At 47.2% G+C, this 21,936-nt stretch overlaps 11 non-coding genes and 2 pseudogenes across 11 annotated transcripts; all 13 read right to left on the minus strand.

The window, feature by feature from the left end:
• Nucleotides 1–1,375: 1,375 nt before the first annotated feature.
• On the minus strand, nucleotides 1,376–1,566 carry LOC142264974 (U2 spliceosomal RNA). Its single transcript, XR_012731373.1, has one exon. It is a non-coding gene; the product is annotated as a U2 spliceosomal RNA (small nuclear RNA).
• A 1,387-nt stretch (nucleotides 1,567–2,953) lies between these two features.
• LOC142264923 (U2 spliceosomal RNA) lies at nucleotides 2,954–3,144 on the minus strand. Its single transcript, XR_012731338.1, has one exon. It is a non-coding gene; the product is annotated as a U2 spliceosomal RNA (small nuclear RNA).
• A 1,387-nt stretch (nucleotides 3,145–4,531) lies between these two features.
• Nucleotides 4,532–4,729, minus strand: LOC142264933 (U2 spliceosomal RNA). The gene has a single exon (XR_012731345.1). It is a non-coding gene; the product is annotated as a U2 spliceosomal RNA (small nuclear RNA).
• A 739-nt stretch (nucleotides 4,730–5,468) lies between these two features.
• Nucleotides 5,469–5,611, minus strand: LOC142264945 (U2 spliceosomal RNA; annotated as a pseudogene).
• A 1,387-nt stretch (nucleotides 5,612–6,998) lies between these two features.
• On the minus strand, nucleotides 6,999–7,189 carry LOC142264975 (U2 spliceosomal RNA). The gene has a single exon (XR_012731374.1). It is a non-coding gene; the product is annotated as a U2 spliceosomal RNA (small nuclear RNA).
• Nucleotides 7,190–8,576: 1,387 nt separating this feature from the next.
• Nucleotides 8,577–8,767, minus strand: LOC142264976 (U2 spliceosomal RNA). Its single transcript, XR_012731375.1, has one exon. It is a non-coding gene; the product is annotated as a U2 spliceosomal RNA (small nuclear RNA).
• Nucleotides 8,768–10,154: 1,387 nt separating this feature from the next.
• Nucleotides 10,155–10,345, minus strand: LOC142264978 (U2 spliceosomal RNA). Its single transcript, XR_012731376.1, has one exon. It is a non-coding gene; the product is annotated as a U2 spliceosomal RNA (small nuclear RNA).
• A 1,387-nt stretch (nucleotides 10,346–11,732) lies between these two features.
• LOC142264979 (U2 spliceosomal RNA) lies at nucleotides 11,733–11,923 on the minus strand. The gene has a single exon (XR_012731377.1). It is a non-coding gene; the product is annotated as a U2 spliceosomal RNA (small nuclear RNA).
• Nucleotides 11,924–13,309: 1,386 nt separating this feature from the next.
• LOC142264938 (U2 spliceosomal RNA) lies at nucleotides 13,310–13,494 on the minus strand. Its single transcript, XR_012731350.1, has one exon. It is a non-coding gene; the product is annotated as a U2 spliceosomal RNA (small nuclear RNA).
• Nucleotides 13,495–15,684: 2,190 nt separating this feature from the next.
• On the minus strand, nucleotides 15,685–15,875 carry LOC142264980 (U2 spliceosomal RNA). The gene has a single exon (XR_012731378.1). It is a non-coding gene; the product is annotated as a U2 spliceosomal RNA (small nuclear RNA).
• Nucleotides 15,876–17,262: 1,387 nt separating this feature from the next.
• Nucleotides 17,263–17,453, minus strand: LOC142264981 (U2 spliceosomal RNA). Its single transcript, XR_012731379.1, has one exon. It is a non-coding gene; the product is annotated as a U2 spliceosomal RNA (small nuclear RNA).
• A 1,387-nt stretch (nucleotides 17,454–18,840) lies between these two features.
• On the minus strand, nucleotides 18,841–19,036 carry LOC142264935 (U2 spliceosomal RNA). The gene has a single exon (XR_012731347.1). It is a non-coding gene; the product is annotated as a U2 spliceosomal RNA (small nuclear RNA).
• A 2,185-nt stretch (nucleotides 19,037–21,221) lies between these two features.
• Nucleotides 21,222–21,425, minus strand: LOC142264931 (U2 spliceosomal RNA; annotated as a pseudogene).
• Nucleotides 21,426–21,936: the final 511 nt, after the last annotated feature.

A 21,936-nucleotide genomic window follows, 5' to 3' on the forward strand; every position in this document is an offset into this window, starting at 1 on the left:
TTTGGGCCTCGAGTGGCACCCTGGCCTATGCCGGACACATCTTAGGGAGAGAGAGCGAGAGGGAGACAAACCCACGCCTACACAAGACATTTTGTCACCCAAGCCAACCCTTGAAAAGGCTGCTTTGCAGAGCAAAAACAAGAAGAATGGTGCGTTTTGCAGCCGCCGCCCACTGCAATGAATCTGAATAACTCCTCCTTTAGGGCGCAAGCAACTCCCCTCCCCCTTGCAGTCTTTCCAATTCACGATACAAAAAGACGGACAGGACAGGTTGCCTGACTTTCCGTCACTGCCACCCTTTGCCATCCTTACCCGTAGAAAGCCCTTTCATCATCCCCAAACCCTAATCTTTTCCCTTTCCTTCCCAGCCCCCAAACCCTGCCCTCTGTACCTTTCTCACCACCCGCTTCCCTTCTCCTGTCATCCCCCTACCACCCGGGAAAAAAAGAGATTGCCCCCTCCTTCCACTAGCCCACCCTCCCACCCAAAGAACAACTTCTTCTGCGCAGCTTGTTTTCTAGGCAGCAGCGCTATTGTGATGTCATCGGGGGGCATTGTGACAAGCCGCCAGTGTTCCGTCTCTTCATGTTGTGCACAGTTCAAACGGAAAATACATCAACAGGCAGACTACAGAAAAGCTTACTATCAAAGGTTAGAGGGGGGCTTTCTCAGAGGGCTTTTTACAGTTTTTCTATTCCCAATTAGCCGTTTAAGTGTACTTATTGAAAGTAGTAATTCTTTCATAGGCCGCCCTTTCTTAGTATTTGACGTTCCTTATATTGCGGTATGAGGCTTCGCAGTAGGTTGCAAACATTCATCACCCATGACTGTCCCCAATTGAGCTCAGAAGCTCAATGTCTATCATGACCTCTCTTTTAGAATGTCCAAGAGCAAGCAAACTATTCCTCCAGGAGAGGGCGCCAACAGACTACTAAAGAGATCATCATTACTCAAAGAAAACCCCAAAAACCAATGCATGATAGGAATAAACAGGTAACTTTCTTTGGAGTGGAAGCGGAGAGATCGCACCAGATGCCAATTCTAGATCTTATCACACCTGTGGTCACTGCAGCAGCAGGTGAATCCACTTTGTCCAAAAGGGATCTATTCCATTCAATTGCAAATGATCTAGATAAGACAGAGAACTGCAGCACGGGGACATAGCCGAGTTGGTCAGGTTGAGTGGTGATGAGTTTGCTATTTGGATGAATAAAGAAAGTCAAAAGTGTGAAAGATAAAAAACAAAAGGAGGAAGTGTGAAAAGTGAATGGGCCAAATTGAGGTGCATATGAAGACGTATGCTTTCTTCCAATTCATTAAATCGGGCTAATATGAATCAGGTGAATTGAGTTCTGCTTTTGGAAACTGGGTTAAGAAGGGGTGCACCGTTCCTGGAGGTACTGCAATACCAGGTCAATGCGTGGAGTGGACAGAGCAAGCTCTTTTTCCATCTCCCTGTTCTAAAAATCCATTTAATATATGGTCCCCAGATAGGGGACGTATCAGATATTAAACTGATAAGAACAGATACTACACTTGATCTTAGCCAAAAGGCCGAGAAGCGATAACCAGAATTGGTTTGGGCCTCGAGTGGCACCCTGGCCTATGCCGGACACATCTTAGGGAGAGAGAGCGAGAGGGAGACAAACCCACGCCTACACAAGACATTTTGTCACCCAAGCCAACCCTTGAAAAGGCTGCTTTGCAGAGCAAAAACAAGAAGAATGGTGCGTTTTGCAGCCGCCGCCCACTGCAATGAATCTGAATAACTCCTCCTTTAGGGCGCAAGCAACTCCCCTCCCCCTTGCAGTCTTTCCAATTCACGATACAAAAAGACGGACAGGACAGGTTGCCTGACTTTCCGTCACTGCCACCCTTTGCCATCCTTACCCGTAGAAAGCCCTTTCATCATCCCCAAACCCTAATCTTTTCCCTTTCCTTCCCAGCCCCCAAACCCTGCCCTCTGTACCTTTCTCACCACCCGCTTCCCTTCTCCTGTCATCCCCCTACCACCCGGGAAAAAAAGAGATTGCCCCCTCCTTCCACTAGCCCACCCTCCCACCCAAAGAACAACTTCTTCTGCGCAGCTTGTTTTCTAGGCAGCAGCGCTATTGTGATGTCATCGGGGGGCATTGTGACAAGCCGCCAGTGTTCCGTCTCTTCATGTTGTGCACAGTTCAAACGGAAAATACATCAACAGGCAGACTACAGAAAAGCTTACTATCAAAGGTTAGAGGGGGGCTTTCTCAGAGGGCTTTTTACAGTTTTTCTATTCCCAATTAGCCGTTTAAGTGTACTTATTGAAAGTAGTAATTCTTTCATAGGCCGCCCTTTCTTAGTATTTGACGTTCCTTATATTGCGGTATGAGGCTTCGCAGTAGGTTGCAAACATTCATCACCCATGACTGTCCCCAATTGAGCTCAGAAGCTCAATGTCTATCATGACCTCTCTTTTAGAATGTCCAAGAGCAAGCAAACTATTCCTCCAGGAGAGGGCGCCAACAGACTACTAAAGAGATCATCATTACTCAAAGAAAACCCCAAAAACCAATGCATGATAGGAATAAACAGGTAACTTTCTTTGGAGTGGAAGCGGAGAGATCGCACCAGATGCCAATTCTAGATCTTATCACACCTGTGGTCACTGCAGCAGCAGGTGAATCCACTTTGTCCAAAAGGGATCTATTCCATTCAATTGCAAATGATCTAGATAAGACAGAGAACTGCAGCACGGGGACATAGCCGAGTTGGTCAGGTTGAGTGGTGATGAGTTTGCTATTTGGATGAATAAAGAAAGTCAAAAGTGTGAAAGATAAAAAACAAAAGGAGGAAGTGTGAAAAGTGAATGGGCCAAATTGAGGTGCATATGAAGACGTATGCTTTCTTCCAATTCATTAAATCGGGCTAATATGAATCAGGTGAATTGAGTTCTGCTTTTGGAAACTGGGTTAAGAAGGGGTGCACCGTTCCTGGAGGTACTGCAATACCAGGTCAATGCGTGGAGTGGACAGAGCAAGCTCTTTTTCCATCTGCCTGTTCTAAAAATCCATTTAATATATGGTCCCCAGATAGGGGACGTATCAGATATTAAACTGATAAGAACAGATACTACACTTGATCTTAGCCAAAAGGCCGAGAAGCGATAACCAGAATTGGTTTGGGCCTCGAGTGGCACCCTGGCCTATGCCGGACACATCTTAGGGAGAGAGAGCGAGAGGGAGACAAACCCACGCCTACACAAGACATTTTGTCACCCAAGCCAACCCTTGAAAAGGCTGCTTTGCAGAGCAAAAACAAGAAGAATGGTGCGTTTTGCAGCCGCCGCCCACTGCAATGAATCTGAATAACTCCTCCTTTAGGGCGCAAGCAACTCCCCTCCCCCTTGCAGTCTTTCCAATTCACGATACAAAAAGACGGACAGGACAGGTTGCCTGACTTTCCGTCACTGCCACCCTTTGCCATCCTTACCCGTAGAAAGCCCTTTCATCATCCCCAAACCCTAATCTTTTCCCTTTCCTTCCCAGCCCCCAAACCCTGCCCTCTGTACCTTTCTCACCACCCGCTTCCCTTCTCCTGTCATCCCCCTACCACCCGGGAAAAAAAGAGATTGCCCCCTCCTTCCACTAGCCCACCCTCCCACCCAAAGAACAACTTCTTCTGCGCAGCTTGTTTTCTAGGCAGCAGCGCTATTGTGATGTCATCGGGGGGCATTGGGACAAGCCGCCAGTGTTCCGTCTCTTCATGTTGTGCACAGTTCAAACGGAAAATACATCAACAGGCAGACTACAGAAAAGCTTACTATCAAAGGTTAGAGGGGGGCTTTCTCAGAGGGCTTTTTACAGTTTTTCTATTCCCAATTAGCCGTTTAAGTGTACTTATTGAAAGTAGTAATTCTTTCATAGGCCGCCCTTTCTTAGTATTTGACGTTCCTTATATTGCGGTATGAGGCTTCGCAGTAGGTTGCAAACATTCATCACCCATGACTGTCCCCAATTGAGCTCAGAAGCTCAATGTCTATCATGACCTCTCTTTTAGAATGTCCAAGAGCAAGCAAACTATTCCTCCAGGAGAGGGCGCCAACAGACTACTAAAGAGATCATCATTACTCAAAGAAAACCCCAAAAACCAATGCATGATAGGAATAAACAGGTAACTTTCTTTGGAGTGGAAGCGGAGAGATCGCACCAGATGCCAATTCTAGATCTTATCACACCTGTGGTCACTGCAGCAGCAGGTGAATCCACTTTGTCCAAAAGGGATCTATTCCATTCAATTGCAAATGATCTAGATAAGACAGAGAACTGCAGCACGGGGACATAGCCGAGTTGGTCAGGTTGAGTGGTGATGAGTTTGCTATTTGGATGAATAAAGAAAGTCAAAAGTGTGAAAGATAAAAAACAAAAGGAGGAAGTGTGAAAAGTGAATGGGCCAAATTGAGGTGCATATGAAGACGTATGCTTTCTTCCAATTCATTAAATCGGGCTAATATGAATCAGGTGAATTGAGTTCTGCTTTTGGAAACTGGGTTAAGAAGGGGTGCACCGTTCCTGGAGGTACTGCAATACCAGGTCAATGCGTGGAGTGGACAGAGCAAGCTCTTTTTCCATCTCCCTGTTCTAAAAATCCATTTAATATATGGTCCCCAGATAGGGGACGTATCAGATATTAAACTGATAAGAACAGATTTTTTGATTTAATGAAGCTTTTCAAAGCACCGCAAAAAATGCATGACCAAAGTCACACCAAAAACAGTGCAAAGGCTAGGATTCGTGTGGACCCCTCCGTGAGGAGAGGGTCCCCAAAAATCAACCCCGTCCCTCCGAGCCAGAAGGCCACAGCAAGGGTCAGGGATCTTCGGTGCTCCCCCAAGCCGAAGCCTGGTTGAGCCTTGTCGTTGCTCCCAGCGTCCACCCAGGCATCTTACCCAAGTGGAGTAGAGAGCTACTAGTTGTTGGTTTCGCAGCCGAAACTGCCCGGACCGTCAACCGGTGTTGGTTTCTCAGCCCAAGGCTAACCGGACCTCCAACCGGGTGTTGGTTTCTCAGCCGAAGCTGACCCGGACCTCCAACCGGGTGTTGGTTTCTCAGCCGAAGCTGACCCGGACCTCCAACCGGGTGTTGGTTTCTCAGCCGAAGCTGACCCGGACCTCCAACCGGGTGTTGGTTTCTCAGCCAAAGCTGACCCAGACCTCCAACCGGGTGTTGGTTTCTCAGCCCAAAGCTGAACGGACCTCCGACCATGATTATAAAAATTTCCCTTCCTAGCCAGAAGGCCGGGATAGAGCAATATGCTCAGAAAGTATGAAAAGGCAAGGTACGGTGTGCTACAGAGCCCAAGGCTCGCCGGGGTCCCAAGCCAGCAAGCTCAGACTCACTCCAGGGTCGTCAATCCTGGGGCACATTGCACCATAGCCCCCACACTTACTCAGTCTAATAGCCTCGATCCTGGTAGGGCCATGGTTTCCTCTAGATGGATATACTATCCTCCCAAAGTACTAACAAGCGCAACCTTCCAGTGTGCATTGCATCATTGTACTAAGGTGGCCGGAGCCTTAAACCACCTTTTCGAACAGATACTACACTTGATCTTAGCCAAAAGGCCGAGAAGCGATAACCATAATTGGTTTGGGCCTCGAGTGGCACCCTGGCCTATGCCGGACACATCTTAGGGAGAGAGAGCGAGAGGGAGACAAACCCACGCCTACACAAGACATTTTGTCACCCAAGCCAACCCTTGAAAAGGCTGCTTTGCAGAGCAAAAACAAGAAGAATGGTGCGTTTTGCAGCCGCCGCCCACTGCAATGAATCTGAATAACTCCTCCTTTAGGGCGCAAGCAACTCCCCTCCCCCTTGCAGTCTTTCCAATTCACGATACAAAAAGACGGACAGGACAGGTTGCCTGACTTTCCGTCACTGCCACCCTTTGCCATCCTTACCCGTAGAAAGCCCTTTCATCATCCCCAAACCCTAATCTTTTCCCTTTCCTTCCCAGCCCCCAAACCCTGCCCTCTGTACCTTTCTCACCACCCGCTTCCCTTCTCCTGTCATCCCCCTACCACCCGGGAAAAAAAGAGATTGCCCCCTCCTTCCACTAGCCCACCCTCCCACCCAAAGAACAACTTCTTCTGCGCAGCTTGTTTTCTAGGCAGCAGCGCTATTGTGATGTCATCGGGGGGCATTGTGACAAGCCGCCAGTGTTCCGTCTCTTCATGTTGTGCACAGTTCAAACGGAAAATACATCAACAGGCAGACTACAGAAAAGCTTACTATCAAAGGTTAGAGGGGGGCTTTCTCAGAGGGCTTTTTACAGTTTTTCTATTCCCAATTAGCCGTTTAAGTGTACTTATTGAAAGTAGTAATTCTTTCATAGGCCGCCCTTTCTTAGTATTTGACGTTCCTTATATTGCGGTATGAGGCTTCGCAGTAGGTTGCAAACATTCATCACCCATGACTGTCCCCAATTGAGCTCAGAAGCTCAATGTCTATCATGACCTCTCTTTTAGAATGTCCAAGAGCAAGCAAACTATTCCTCCAGGAGAGGGCGCCAACAGACTACTAAAGAGATCATCATTACTCAAAGAAAACCCCAAAAACCAATGCATGATAGGAATAAACAGGTAACTTTCTTTGGAGTGGAAGCGGAGAGATCGCACCAGATGCCAATTCTAGATCTTATCACACCTGTGGTCACTGCAGCAGCAGGTGAATCCACTTTGTCCAAAAGGGATCTATTCCATTCAATTGCAAATGATCTAGATAAGACAGAGAACTGCAGCACGGGGACATAGCCGAGTTGGTCAGGTTGAGTGGTGATGAGTTTGCTATTTGGATGAATAAAGAAAGTCAAAAGTGTGAAAGATAAAAAACAAAAGGAGGAAGTGTGAAAAGTGAATGGGCCAAATTGAGGTGCATATGAAGACGTATGCTTTCTTCCAATTCATTAAATCGGGCTAATATGAATCAGGTGAATTGAGTTCTGCTTTTGGAAACTGGGTTAAGAAGGGGTGCACCGTTCCTGGAGGTACTGCAATACCAGGTCAATGCGTGGAGTGGACAGAGCAAGCTCTTTTTCCATCTCCCTGTTCTAAAAATCCATTTAATATATGGTCCCCAGATAGGGGACGTATCAGATATTAAACTGATAAGAACAGATACTACACTTGATCTTAGCCAAAAGGCCGAGAAGCGATAACCAGAATTGGTTTGGGCCTCGAGTGGCACCCTGGCCTATGCCGGACACATCTTAGGGAGAGAGAGCGAGAGGGAGACAAACCCACGCCTACACAAGACATTTTGTCACCCAAGCCAACCCTTGAAAAGGCTGCTTTGCAGAGCAAAAACAAGAAGAATGGTGCGTTTTGCAGCCGCCGCCCACTGCAATGAATCTGAATAACTCCTCCTTTAGGGCGCAAGCAACTCCCCTCCCCCTTGCAGTCTTTCCAATTCACGATACAAAAAGACGGACAGGACAGGTTGCCTGACTTTCCGTCACTGCCACCCTTTGCCATCCTTACCCGTAGAAAGCCCTTTCATCATCCCCAAACCCTAATCTTTTCCCTTTCCTTCCCAGCCCCCAAACCCTGCCCTCTGTACCTTTCTCACCACCCGCTTCCCTTCTCCTGTCATCCCCCTACCACCCGGGAAAAAAAGAGATTGCCCCCTCCTTCCACTAGCCCACCCTCCCACCCAAAGAACAACTTCTTCTGCGCAGCTTGTTTTCTAGGCAGCAGCGCTATTGTGATGTCATCGGGGGGCATTGTGACAAGCCGCCAGTGTTCCGTCTCTTCATGTTGTGCACAGTTCAAACGGAAAATACATCAACAGGCAGACTACAGAAAAGCTTACTATCAAAGGTTAGAGGGGGGCTTTCTCAGAGGGCTTTTTACAGTTTTTCTATTCCCAATTAGCCGTTTAAGTGTACTTATTGAAAGTAGTAATTCTTTCATAGGCCGCCCTTTCTTAGTATTTGACGTTCCTTATATTGCGGTATGAGGCTTCGCAGTAGGTTGCAAACATTCATCACCCATGACTGTCCCCAATTGAGCTCAGAAGCTCAATGTCTATCATGACCTCTCTTTTAGAATGTCCAAGAGCAAGCAAACTATTCCTCCAGGAGAGGGCGCCAACAGACTACTAAAGAGATCATCATTACTCAAAGAAAACCCCAAAAACCAATGCATGATAGGAATAAACAGGTAACTTTCTTTGGAGTGGAAGCGGAGAGATCGCACCAGATGCCAATTCTAGATCTTATCACACCTGTGGTCACTGCAGCAGCAGGTGAATCCACTTTGTCCAAAAGGGATCTATTCCATTCAATTGCAAATGATCTAGATAAGACAGAGAACTGCAGCACGGGGACATAGCCGAGTTGGTCAGGTTGAGTGGTGATGAGTTTGCTATTTGGATGAATAAAGAAAGTCAAAAGTGTGAAAGATAAAAAACAAAAGGAGGAAGTGTGAAAAGTGAATGGGCCAAATTGAGGTGCATATGAAGACGTATGCTTTCTTCCAATTCATTAAATCGGGCTAATATGAATCAGGTGAATTGAGTTCTGCTTTTGGAAACTGGGTTAAGAAGGGGTGCACCGTTCCTGGAGGTACTGCAATACCAGGTCAATGCGTGGAGTGGACAGAGCAAGCTCTTTTTCCATCTCCCTGTTCTAAAAATCCATTTAATATATGGTCCCCAGATAGGGGACGTATCAGATATTAAACTGATAAGAACAGATACTACACTTGATCTTAGCCAAAAGGCCGAGAAGCGATAACCAGAATTGGTTTGGGCCTCGAGTGGCACCCTGGCCTATGCCGGACACATCTTAGGGAGAGAGAGCGAGAGGGAGACAAACCCACGCCTACACAAGACATTTTGTCACCCAAGCCAACCCTTGAAAAGGCTGCTTTGCAGAGCAAAAACAAGAAGAATGGTGCGTTTTGCAGCCGCCGCCCACTGCAATGAATCTGAATAACTCCTCCTTTAGGGCGCAAGCAACTCCCCTCCCCCTTGCAGTCTTTCCAATTCACGATACAAAAAGACGGACAGGACAGGTTGCCTGACTTTCCGTCACTGCCACCCTTTGCCATCCTTACCCGTAGAAAGCCCTTTCATCATCCCCAAACCCTAATCTTTTCCCTTTCCTTCCCAGCCCCCAAACCCTGCCCTCTGTACCTTTCTCACCACCCGCTTCCCTTCTCCTGTCATCCCCCTACCACCCGGGAAAAAAAGAGATTGCCCCCTCCTTCCACTAGCCCACCCTCCCACCCAAAGAACAACTTCTTCTGCGCAGCTTGTTTTCTAGGCAGCAGCGCTATTGTGATGTCATCGGGGGGCATTGTGACAAGCCGCCAGTGTTCCGTCTCTTCATGTTGTGCACAGTTCAAACGGAAAATACATCAACAGGCAGACTACAGAAAAGCTTACTATCAAAGGTTAGAGGGGGGCTTTCTCAGAGGGCTTTTTACAGTTTTTCTATTCCCAATTAGCCGTTTAAGTGTACTTATTGAAAGTAGTAATTCTTTCATAGGCCGCCCTTTCTTAGTATTTGACGTTCCTTATATTGCGGTATGAGGCTTCGCAGTAGGTTGCAAACATTCATCACCCATGACTGTCCCCAATTGAGCTCAGAAGCTCAATGTCTATCATGACCTCTCTTTTAGAATGTCCAAGAGCAAGCAAACTATTCCTCCAGGAGAGGGCGCCAACAGACTACTAAAGAGATCATCATTACTCAAAGAAAACCCCAATAACCAATGCATGATAGGAATAAACAGGTAACTTTCTTTGGAGTGGAAGCGGAGAGATCGCACCAGATGCCAATTCTAGATCTTATCACACCTGTGGTCACTGCAGCAGCAGGTGAATCCACTTTGTCCAAAAGGGATCTATTCCATTCAATTGCAAATGATCTAGATAAGACAGAGAACTGCAGCACGGGGACATAGCCGAGTTGGTCAGGTTGAGTGGTGATGAGTTTGCTATTTGGATGAATAAAGAAAGTCAAAAGTGTGAAAGATAAAAAACAAAAGGAGGAAGTGTGAAAAGTGAATGGGCCAAATTGAGGTGCATATGAAGACGTATGCTTTCTTCCAATTCATTAAATCGGGCTAATATGAATCAGGTGAATTGAGTTCTGCTTTTGGAAACTGGGTTAAGAAGGGGTGCACCGTTCCTGGAGGTACTGCAATACCAGGTCAATGCGTGGAGTGGACAGAGCAAGCTCTTTTTCCATCTCCCTGTTCTAAAAATCCATTTAATATATGGTCCCCAGATAGGGGACGTATCAGATATTAAACTGATAAGAACAGATACTACACTTGATCTTAGCCAAAAGGCCGAGAAGCGATAACCAGAATTGGTTTGGGCCTCGAGTGGCACCCTGGCCTATGCCGGACACATCTTAGGGAGAGAGAGCGAGAGGGAGACAAACCCACGCCTACACAAGACATTTTGTCACCCAAGCCAACCCTTGAAAAGGCTGCTTTGCAGAGCAAAAACAAGAAGAATGGTGCGTTTTGCAGCCGCCGCCCACTGCAATGAATCTGAATAACTCCTCCTTTAGGGCGCAAGCAACTCCCCTCCCCCTTGCAGTCTTTCCAATTCACGATACAAAAAGACGGACAGGACAGGTTGCCTGACTTTCCGTCACTGCCACCCTTTGCCATCCTTACCCGTAGAAAGCCCTTTCATCATCCCCAAACCCTAATCTTTTCCCTTTCCTTCCCAGCCCCCAAACCCTGCCCTCTGTACCTTTCTCACCACCCGCTTCCCTTCTCCTGTCATCCCCCTACCACCCGGGAAAAAAAGAGATTGCCCCCTCCTTCCACTAGCCCACCCTCCCACCCAAAGAACAACTTCTTCTGCGCAGCTTGTTTTCTAGGCAGCAGCGCTATTGTGATGTCATCGGGGGGCATTGTGACAAGCCGCCAGTGTTCCGTCTCTTCATGTTGTGCACAGTTCAAACGGAAAATACATCAACAGGCAGACTACAGAAAAGCTTACTATCAAAGGTTAGAGGGGGGCTTTCTCAGAGGGCTTTTTACAGTTTTTCTATTCCCAATTAGCCGTTTAAGTGTACTTATTGAAAGTAGTAATTCTTTCATAGGCCGCCCTTTCTTAGTATTTGACGTTCCTTATATTGCGGTATGAGGCTTCGCAGTAGGTTGCAAACATTCATCACCCATGACTGTCCCCAATTGAGCTCAGAAGCTCAATGTCTATCATGACCTCTCTTTTAGAATGTCCAAGAGCAAGCAAACTATTCCTCCAGGAGAGGGCGCCAACAGACTACTAAAGAGATCATCATTACTCAAAGAAAACCCCAAAAACCAATGCATGATAGGAATAAACAGGTAACTTTCTTTGGAGTGGAAGCGGAGAGATCGCACCAGATGCCAATTCTAGATCTTATCACACCTGTGGTCACTGCAGCAGCAGGTGAATCCACTTTGTCCAAAAGGGATCTATTCCATTCAATTGCAAATGATCTAGATAAGACAGAGAACTGCAGCACGGGGACATAGCCGAGTTGGTCAGGTTGAGTGGTGATGAGTTTGCTATTTGGATGAATAAAGAAAGTCAAAAGTGTGAAAGATAAAAAACAAAAGGAGGAAGTGTGAAAAGTGAATGGGCCAAATTGAGGTGCATATGAAGACGTATGCTTTCTTCCAATTCATTAAATCGGGCTAATATGAATCAGGTGAATTGAGTTCTGCTTTTGGAAACTGGGTTAAGAAGGGGTGCACCGTTCCTGGAGGTACTGCAATACCAGGTCAATGCGTGGAGTGGACAGAGCAAGCTCTTTTTCCATCTCCCTGTTCTAAAAATCCATTTAATATATGGTCCCCAGATAGGGGACGTATCAGATATTAAACTGATAAGAACAGATACTACACTTGATCTTAGCCAAAAGGCCGAGAAGCGATAACCAGAATTGGTTTGGGCCTCGAGTGGCACCCTGGCCTATGCCGGACACATCTTAGGGAGAGAGAGCGAGAGGGAGACAAACCCACGCCTACACAAGACATTTTGTCACCCAAGCCAACCCTTGAAAAGGCTGCTTTGCAGAGCAAAAACAAGAAGAATGGTGCGTTTTGCAGCCGCCGCCCACTGCAATGAATCTGAATAACTCCTCCTTTAGGGCGCAAGCAACTCCCCTCCCCCTTGCAGTCTTTCCAATTCACGATACAAAAAGACGGACAGGACAGGTTGCCTGACTTTCCGTCACTGCCACCCTTTGCCATCCTTACCCGTAGAAAGCCCTTTCATCATCCCCAAACCCTAATCTTTTCCCTTTCCTTCCCAGCCCCCAAACCCTGCCCTCTGTACCTTTCTCACCACCCGCTTCCCTTCTCCTGTCATCCCCCTACCACCCGGGAAAAAAAGAGATTGCCCCCTCCTTCCACTAGCCCACCCTCCCACCCAAAGAACAACTTCTTCTGCGCAGCTTGTTTTCTAGGCAGCAGCGCTATTGTGATGTCATCGGGGGCATTGTGACAAGCCGCCAGTGTTCCGTCTCTTCATGTTGTGCACAGTTCAAACGGAAAATACATCAACAGGCAGACTACAGAAAAGCTTACTATCAAAGGTTAGAGGGGGGCTTTCTCAGAGGGCTTTTTACAGTTTTTCTATTCCCAATTAGCCGTTTAAGTGTACTTATTGAAAGTAGTAATTCTTTCATAGGCCGCCCTTTCTTAGTATTTGACGTTCCTTATATTGCGGTATGAGGCTTCGCAGTAGGTTGCAAACATTCATCACCCATGACTGTCCCCAATTGAGCTCAGAAGCTCAATGTCTATCATGACCTCTCTTTTAGAATGTCCAAGAGCAAGCAAACTATTCCTCCAGGAGAGGGCGCCAACAGACTACTAAAGAGATCATCATTACTCAAAGAAAACCCCAAAAACCAATGCATGATAGGAATAAACAGGTAACTTTCTTTGGAGTGGAAGCGGAGAGATCGCACCAGATGCCAATTCTAGATCTTATCACACCTGTGGTCACTGCAGCAGCAGGTGAATCCACTTTGTCCAAAAGGGATCTATTCCATTCAATTGCAAATGATCTAGATAAGACAGAGAACTGCAGCACGGGGACATAGCCGAGTTGGTCAGGTTGAGTGGTGATGAGTTTGCTATTTGGATGAATAAAGAAAGTCAAAAGTGTGAAAGATAAAAAACAAAAGGAGGAAGTGTGAAAAGTGAATGGGCCAAATTGAGGTGCATATGAAGACGTATGCTTTCTTCCAATTCATTAAATCGGGCTAATATGAATCAGGTGAATTGAGTTCTGCTTTTGGAAACTGGGTTAAGAAGGGGTGCACCGTTCCTGGAGGTACTGCAATACCAGGTCAATGCGTGGAGTGGACAGAGCAAGCTCTTTTTCCATCTCCCTGTTCTAAAAATCCATTTAATATATGGTCCCCAGATAGGGGACGTATCAGATATTAAACTGATAAGAACAGATTTAATGAAGCTTTCCAAAGCACCACAAAAAATGCATGACCGAAGTCACACCAAAAACAGTGCAAAGGCTAGGATTCGTGTGGACCCCACCGTGAGGAGAGGGTCCCCAAAAATCAACCCCGTCCCTCCGAGCCAGAAGGCCACAGCAAGGGTCAGGGATCTTCGGTGCTCCCCCAAGCCGAAGCCTGGTTGAGCCTTGTCGTTGCTCCCAGCGTCCACCCAGGCATCTTACCCAAGTGGAGTAGAGAGCTACTAGTTGTTGGTTTCGCAGCCGAAACTGCCCGGACCGTCAACCGGTGTTGGTTTCTCAGCCCAAGGCTAACCGGACCTCCAACCGGGTGTTGGTTTCTCAGCCGAAGCTGACCCAGACCTCCAACCGGGTGTTGGTTTCTCAGCCGAAGCTGACCCAGACCTCCAACCGGGTGTTAGTTTCTCAGCCCAAAGCTGACCAGACCTCCGACCGGGATTATAAAAATTTCCCTTCCTAGCCAGAAGGCCGGGATAGGGTAATATGCTCAAAAAGTATGAAAAGGCAAGGTACGGTGTGCTACAGAGCCCAAGGCTTGCCGGGGTCCCAAGCCAGCAAGCTCAGACTCACTCCAGGGTCGTCAGTCCTGGGGCACGTTGTACCATAGCCCCCCACCCTTACTCAGTCTAATAGCCTCGATCCTGGTAGGGCCATGTTTTCCTCTAGATGAATATACTATCCACCCAGAGTACTAGCAAGCGCAACCTTCCAGTGTGCATTGTATCATTGTACTAAGGTGGCCTGGAGCTTAAACCACCTCTTCGAACAACACTACACTTGATCTTAGCCAAAAGGCCGAGAAGCGATAACCAGAATTGGTTTGGGCCTCGAGTGGCACCCTGGCCTATGCCGGACACATCTTAGGGAGAGAGAGCGAGAGGGAGACAAACCCACGCCTACACAAGACATTTTGTCACCCAAGCCAACCCTTGAAAAGGCTGCTTTGCAGAGCAAAAACAAGAAGAATGGTGCGTTTTGCAGCCGCCGCCCACTGCAATGAATCTGAATAACTCCTCCTTTAGGGCGCAAGCAACTCCCCTCCCCCTTGCAGTCTTTCCAATTCACGATACAAAAAGACGGACAGGACAGGTTGCCTGACTTTCCGTCACTGCCACCCTTTGCCATCCTTACCCGTAGAAAGCCCTTTCATCATCCCCAAACCCTAATCTTTTCCCTTTCCTTCCCAGCCCCCAAACCCTGCCCTCTGTACCTTTCTCACCACCCGCTTCCCTTCTCCTGTCATCCCCCTACCACCCGGGAAAAAAAGAGATTGCCCCCTCCTTCCACTAGCCCACCCTCCCACCCAAAGAACAACTTCTTCTGCGCAGCTTGTTTTCTAGGCAGCAGCGCTATTGTGATGTCATCGGGGGGCATTGTGACAAGCCGCCAGTGTTCCGTCTCTTCATGTTGTGCACAGTTCAAACGGAAAATACATCAACAGGCAGACTACAGAAAAGCTTACTATCAAAGGTTAGAGGGGGGCTTTCTCAGAGGGCTTTTTACAGTTTTTCTATTCCCAATTAGCCGTTTAAGTGTACTTATTGAAAGTAGTAATTCTTTCATAGGCCGCCCTTTCTTAGTATTTGACGTTCCTTATATTGCGGTATGAGGCTTCGCAGTAGGTTGCAAACATTCATCACCCATGACTGTCCCCAATTGAGCTCAGAAGCTCAATGTCTATCATGACCTCTCTTTTAGAATGTCCAAGAGCAAGCAAACTATTCCTCCAGGAGAGGGCGCCAACAGACTACTAAAGAGATCATCATTACTCAAAGAAAACCCCAAAAACCAATGCATGATAGGAATAAACAGGTAACTTTCTTTGGAGTGGAAGCGGAGAGATCGCACCAGATGCCAATTCTAGATCTTATCACACCTGTGGTCACTGCAGCAGCAGGTGAATCCACTTTGTCCAAAAGGGATCTATTCCATTCAATTGCAAATGATCTAGATAAGACAGAGAACTGCAGCACGGGGACATAGCCGAGTTGGTCAGGTTGAGTGGTGATGAGTTTGCTATTTGGATGAATAAAGAAAGTCAAAAGTGTGAAAGATAAAAAACAAAAGGAGGAAGTGTGAAAAGTGAATGGGCCAAATTGAGGTGCATATGAAGACGTATGCTTTCTTCCAATTCATTAAATCGGGCTAATATGAATCAGGTGAATTGAGTTCTGCTTTTGGAAACTGGGTTAAGAAGGGGTGCACCGTTCCTGGAGGTACTGCAATACCAGGTCAATGCGTGGAGTGGACAGAGCAAGCTCTTTTTCCATCTCCCTGTTCTAAAAATCCATTTAATATATGGTCCCCAGATAGGGGACGTATCAGATATTAAACTGATAAGAACAGATACTACACTTGATCTTAGCCAAAAGGCCGAGAAGCGATAACCAGAATTGGTTTGGGCCTCGAGTGGCACCCTGGCCTATGCCGGACACATCTTAGGGAGAGAGAGCGAGAGGGAGACAAACCCACGCCTACACAAGACATTTTGTCACCCAAGCCAACCCTTGAAAAGGCTGCTTTGCAGAGCAAAAACAAGAAGAATGGTGCGTTTTGCAGCCGCCGCCCACTGCAATGAATCTGAATAACTCCTCCTTTAGGGCGCAAGCAACTCCCCTCCCCCTTGCAGTCTTTCCAATTCACGATACAAAAAGACGGACAGGACAGGTTGCCTGACTTTCCGTCACTGCCACCCTTTGCCATCCTTACCCGTAGAAAGCCCTTTCATCATCCCCAAACCCTAATCTTTTCCCTTTCCTTCCCAGCCCCCAAACCCTGCCCTCTGTACCTTTCTCACCACCCGCTTCCCTTCTCCTGTCATCCCCCTACCACCCGGGAAAAAAAGAGATTGCCCCCTCCTTCCACTAGCCCACCCTCCCACCCAAAGAACAACTTCTTCTGCGCAGCTTGTTTTCTAGGCAGCAGCGCTATTGTGATGTCATCGGGGGGCATTGTGACAAGCCGCCAGTGTTCCGTCTCTTCATGTTGTGCACAGTTCAAACGGAAAATACATCAACAGGCAGACTACAGAAAAGCTTACTATCAAAGGTTAGAGGGGGGCTTTCTCAGAGGGCTTTTTACAGTTTTTCTATTCCCAATTAGCCGTTTAAGTGTACTTATTGAAAGTAGTAATTCTTTCATAGGCCGCCCTTTCTTAGTATTTGACGTTCCTTATATTGCGGTATGAGGCTTCGCAGTAGGTTGCAAACATTCATCACCCATGACTGTCCCCAATTGAGCTCAGAAGCTCAATGTCTATCATGACCTCTCTTTTAGAATGTCCAAGAGCAAGCAAACTATTCCTCCAGGAGAGGGCGCCAACAGACTACTAAAGAGATCATCATTACTCAAAGAAAACCCCAAAAACCAATGCATGATAGGAATAAACAGGTAACTTTCTTTGGAGTGGAAGCGGAGAGATCGCACCAGATGCCAATTCTAGATCTTATCACACCTGTGGTCACTGCAGCAGCAGGTGAATCCACTTTGTCCAAAAGGGATCTATTCCATTCAATTGCAAATGATCTAGATAAGACAGAGAACTGCAGCACGGGGACATAGCCGAGTTGGTCAGGTTGAGTGGTGATGAGTTTGCTATTTGGATGAATAAAGAAAGTCAAAAGTGTGAAAGATAAAAAACAAAAGGAGGAAGTGTGAAAAGTGAATGGGCCAAATTGAGGTGCATATGAAGACGTATGCTTTCTTCCAATTCATTAAATCGGGCTAATATGAATCAGGTGAATTGAGTTCTGCTTTTGGAAACTGGGTTAAGAAGGGGTGCACCGTTCCTGGAGGTACTGCAATACCAGGTCAATGCGTGGAGTGGACAGAGCAAGCTCTTTTTCCATCTCCCTGTTCTAAAAATCCATTTAATATATGGTCCCCAGATAGGGGACGTATCAGATATTAAACTGATAAGAACAGATACTACACTTGATCTTAGCCAAAAGGCCGAGAAGCGATAACCAGAATTGGTTTGAGCCTCGAGTGGCACCCTGGCCTATGCCGGACACATCTTAGGGAGAGAGAGCGAGAGGGAGACAAACCCACGCCTACACAAGACATTTTGTCACCCAAGCCAACCCTTGAAAAGGCTGCTTTGCAGAGCAAAAACAAGAAGAATGGTGCGTTTTGCAGCCGCCGCCCACTGCAATGAATCTGAATAACTCCTCCTTTAGGGCGCAAGCAACTCCCCTCCCCCTTGCAGTCTTTCCAATTCACGATACAAAAAGACGGACAGGACAGGTTGCCTGACTTTCCGTCACTGCCACCCTTTGCCATCCTTACCCGTAGAAAGCCCTTTCATCATCCCCAAACCCTAATCTTTTCCCTTTCCTTCCCAGCCCCCAAACCCTGCCCTCTGTACCTTTCTCACCACCCGCTTCCCTTCTCCTGTCATCCCCCTACCACCCGGGAAAAAAAGAGATTGCCCCCTCCTTCCACTAGCCCACCCTCCCACCCAAAGAACAACTTCTTCTGCGCAGCTTGTTTTCTAGGCAGCAGCGCTATTGTGATGTCATCGGGGGGCATTGTGACAAGCCGCCAGTGTTCCGTCTCTTCATGTTGTGCACAGTTCAAACGGAAAATACATCAACAGGCAGACTACAGAAAAGCTTACTATCAAAGGTTAGAGGGGGGCTTTCTCAGAGGGCTTTTTACAGTTTTTCTATTCCCAATTAGCCGTTTAAGTGTACTTATTGAAAGTAGTAATTCTTTCATAGGCCGCCCTTTCTTAGTATTTGACGTTCCTTATATTGCGGTATGAGGCTTCGCAGTAGGTTGCAAACATTCATCACCCATGACTGTCCCCAATTGAGCTCAGAAGCTCAATGTCTATCATGACCTCTCTTTTAGAATGTCCAAGAGCAAGCAAACTATTCCTCCAGGAGAGGGCGCCAACAGACTACTAAAGAGATCATCATTACTCAAAGAAAACCCCAAAAACCAATGCATGATAGGAATAAACAGGTAACTTTCTTTGGAGTGGAAGCGGAGAGATCGCACCAGATGCCAATTCTAGATCTTATCACACCTGTGGTCACTGCAGCAGCAGGTGAATCCACTTTGTCCAAAAGGGATCTATTCCATTCAATTGCAAATGATCTAGATAAGACAGAGAACTGCAGCACGGGGACATAGCCGAGTTGGTCAGGTTGAGTGGTGATGAGTTTGCTATTTGGATGAATAAAGAAAGTCAAAAGTGTGAAAGATAAAAAACAAAAGGAGGAAGTGTGAAAAGTGAATGGGCCAAATTGAGGTGCATATGAAGACGTATGCTTTCTTCCAATTCATTAAATCGGGCTAATATGAATCAGGTGAATTGAGTTCTGCTTTTGGAAACTGGGTTAAGAAGGGGTGCACCGTTCCTGGAGGTACTGCAATACCAGGTCAATGCGTGGAGTGGACAGAGCAAGCTCTTTTTCCATCTCCCTGTTCTAAAAATCCATTTAATATATGGTCCCCAGATAGGGGACGTATCAGATATTAAACTGATAAGAACAGATTTTTGATTTAATGAAGCTTTCCAAAGCACCGCAAAAATGCATGACCGAAGTCACACCAAAAACAGTGCAAAGGCTAGGATTCGTGTGGACCCCTCCGTGAGAAGAGGATCCCCAAAAATCAACCCCGTCCCTCCGAGCCAGAAGGCCACAGCGAGGGTCAGGGATCTTCGGTGCTCCCCCAAGCCGAAGCCTGGTTGAGCCTTGTTGTTGCTCCCAGCGTCCACCGAGGCATCTTACCCAAGTGGAGTAGGGAGCTACTAGTCGTTGGTTTCGCAGCCGAGACTGCCCGGACCGTCAACCGGTGTTGGTTTCTCAGCCCAAGGCTAACCGGACCTCCAACCGGGTGTTGGTTTCTCAGCCGAAGCTGACCCAGACCTCCAACCGGGTGTTGGTTTCTCAGCTGAAGCTGACCCGGACCTCCAACCGGGTGTTAGTTTCTCAGCCCAAAGCTGACCAGACTTCCGACCGGGATTATAAAAATTTCCCTTCCTAGCCAGAAGGCCGGGATAGGGTAATATGCTCATAAAGTATGAAAAGGCAAGGTACGGTGTGCTACAGAGCCCAAGGCTTGCCGGGGTCCCAAGCCAGCAAGCTCAGACTCACTCCAGGGTCGTCAGTCCTGGGGCACGTTGTACCATAGCCCCCCACCCTTACTCAGTCTAATGGCCTCGATCCTGGTAGGGCCATGTTTTCCACTAGATGAATATACTATCCACCCAGAGTACTAGCAAGCGCAACCTTCCAGTGTGCATTGTATCATTGTACTAAGGTGGCCTGGAGCTTAAACCACCTCTTCGAACAACACTACACTTGATCTTAGCCAAAAGGCCGAGAAGCGATAACCAGAATTGGTTTGGGCCTCGAGTGGCACCCTGGCCTATGCCGGACACATCTTAGGGAGAGAGAGCGAGAGGGAGACAAACCCACGCCTACACAAGACATTTTGTCACCCAAGCCAACCCTTGAAAAGGCTGCTTTGCAGAGCAAAAACAAGAAGAATGGTGCGTTTTGCAGCCGCCGCCCACTGCAATGAATCTGAATAACTCCTCCTTTAGGGCGCAAGCAACTCCCCTCCCCCTTGCAGTCTTTCCAATTCACGATACAAAAAGACGGACAGGACAGGTTGCCTGACTTTCCGTCACTGCCACCCTTTGCCATCCTTACCCGTAGAAAGCCCTTTCATCATCCCCAAACCCTAATCTTTTCCCTTTCCTTCCCAGCCCCCAAACCCTGCCCTCTGTACCTTTCTCACCACCCGCTTCCCTTCTCCTGTCATCCCCCTACCACCCGGGAAAAAAAGAGATTGCCCCCTCCTTCCACTAGCCCACCCTCCCACCCAAAGAACAACTTCTTCTGCGCAGCTTGTTTTCTAGGCATCAGCGCTATTGTGATGTCATCGGGGGGCATTGTGACAAGCCGCCAGTGTTCCGTCTCTTCATGTTGTGCACAGTTCAAACGGAAAATACATCAACAGGCAGACTACAGAAAAGCTTACTATCAAAGGTTAGAGGGGGGCTTTCTCAGAGGGCTTTTTACAGTTTTTCTATTCCCAATTAGCCGTTTAAGTGTACTTATTGAAAGTAGTAATTCTTTCATAGGCCGCCCTTTCTTAGTATTTGACGTTCCTTATATTGCGGTATGAGGCTTCGCAGTAGGTTGCAAACATTCATCACCCATGACTGTCCCCAATTGAGCTCAGAAGCTCAATGTCTATCATGACCTCTCTTTTAGAATGTCCAAGAGCAAGCAAACTATTCCTCCAGGAGAGGGCGCCAACAGACTACTAAAGAGATCATCATTACTCAAAGAAAACCCCAAAAACCAATGCATGATAGGAATAAACAGGTAACTTTCTTTGGAGTGGAAGCGGAGAGATCGCACCAGATGCCAATTCTAGATCTTATCACACCTGTGGTCACTGCAGCAGCAGGTGAATCCACTTTGTCCAAAAGGGATCTATTCCATTCAATTGCAAATGATCTAGATAAGACAGAGAACTGCAGCACGGGGACATAGCCGAGTTGGTCAGGTTGAGTGGTGATGAGTTTGCTATTTGGATGAATAAAGAAAGTCAAAAGTGTGAAAGATAAAAAACAAAAGGAGGAAGTGTGAAAAGTGAATGGGCCAAATTGAGGTGCATATGAAGACGTATGCTTTCTTCCAATTCATTAAATCGGGCTAATATGAATCAGGTGAATTGAGTTCTGCTTTTGGAAACTGGGTTAAGAAGGGGTGCACCGTTCCTGGAGGTACTGCAATACCAGGTCAATGCGTGGAGTGGACAGAGCAAGCTCTTTTTCCATCTCCCTGTTCTAAAAATCCATTTAATATATGGTCCCCAGATAGGGGACGTATCAGATATTAAACTGATAAGAACAGATTTTTGATTTAACAGCATCTTTATTATCATGCACTTCTCAAAAAAAAGTAACAAACCATGTACGGTGCCGCAGCCCCGTACACACAGAAATATACAATCATTCTTACATAGCAATAGAGTACGACGCACTAAACTATACATCACGCTCCTATGCTATCCGTAGCACTCAAGCTGAAAGAAAAAGTTAGACAATAAATAACGACGAACCGGCGATTGGGGGATGGGGGTAGGGGAAAAGGGGATAGGGTGGGGAAATCACAGGCCCGAAGCTTTATTGAAGGACGCACATAAACGGGAAAAGGAGGGAGGGGGCGTGGAAGAGGTTTAGACCTCCTCCTCGGCGCTGTCGTCCGGACTGTCCATGATGGAATAGTCTCTGAGCAGGCTGTGGATCAGCCTGCGGCAGTCCTGGATAGACATCCTCTCCCTCTTCAAGATGAGCCGGTTCCTGGCGACCCATATAGCGTCCTTAAAGCAGTTCATAAGGCGCCAAGCCTCCTGGATGGCTCCAACGGTGTGAGTCCCAGGGAAGAGTCCATAAAGTACGGAATGGTACGATAGG

The sequence above is a fragment of the Anomaloglossus baeobatrachus genome, unplaced genomic scaffold (assembly GCF_048569485.1).
Source record: "Anomaloglossus baeobatrachus isolate aAnoBae1 unplaced genomic scaffold, aAnoBae1.hap1 Scaffold_2714, whole genome shotgun sequence".
In the NCBI taxonomy this organism is placed as follows: Eukaryota; Metazoa; Chordata; class Amphibia; order Anura; family Aromobatidae; genus Anomaloglossus; species Anomaloglossus baeobatrachus.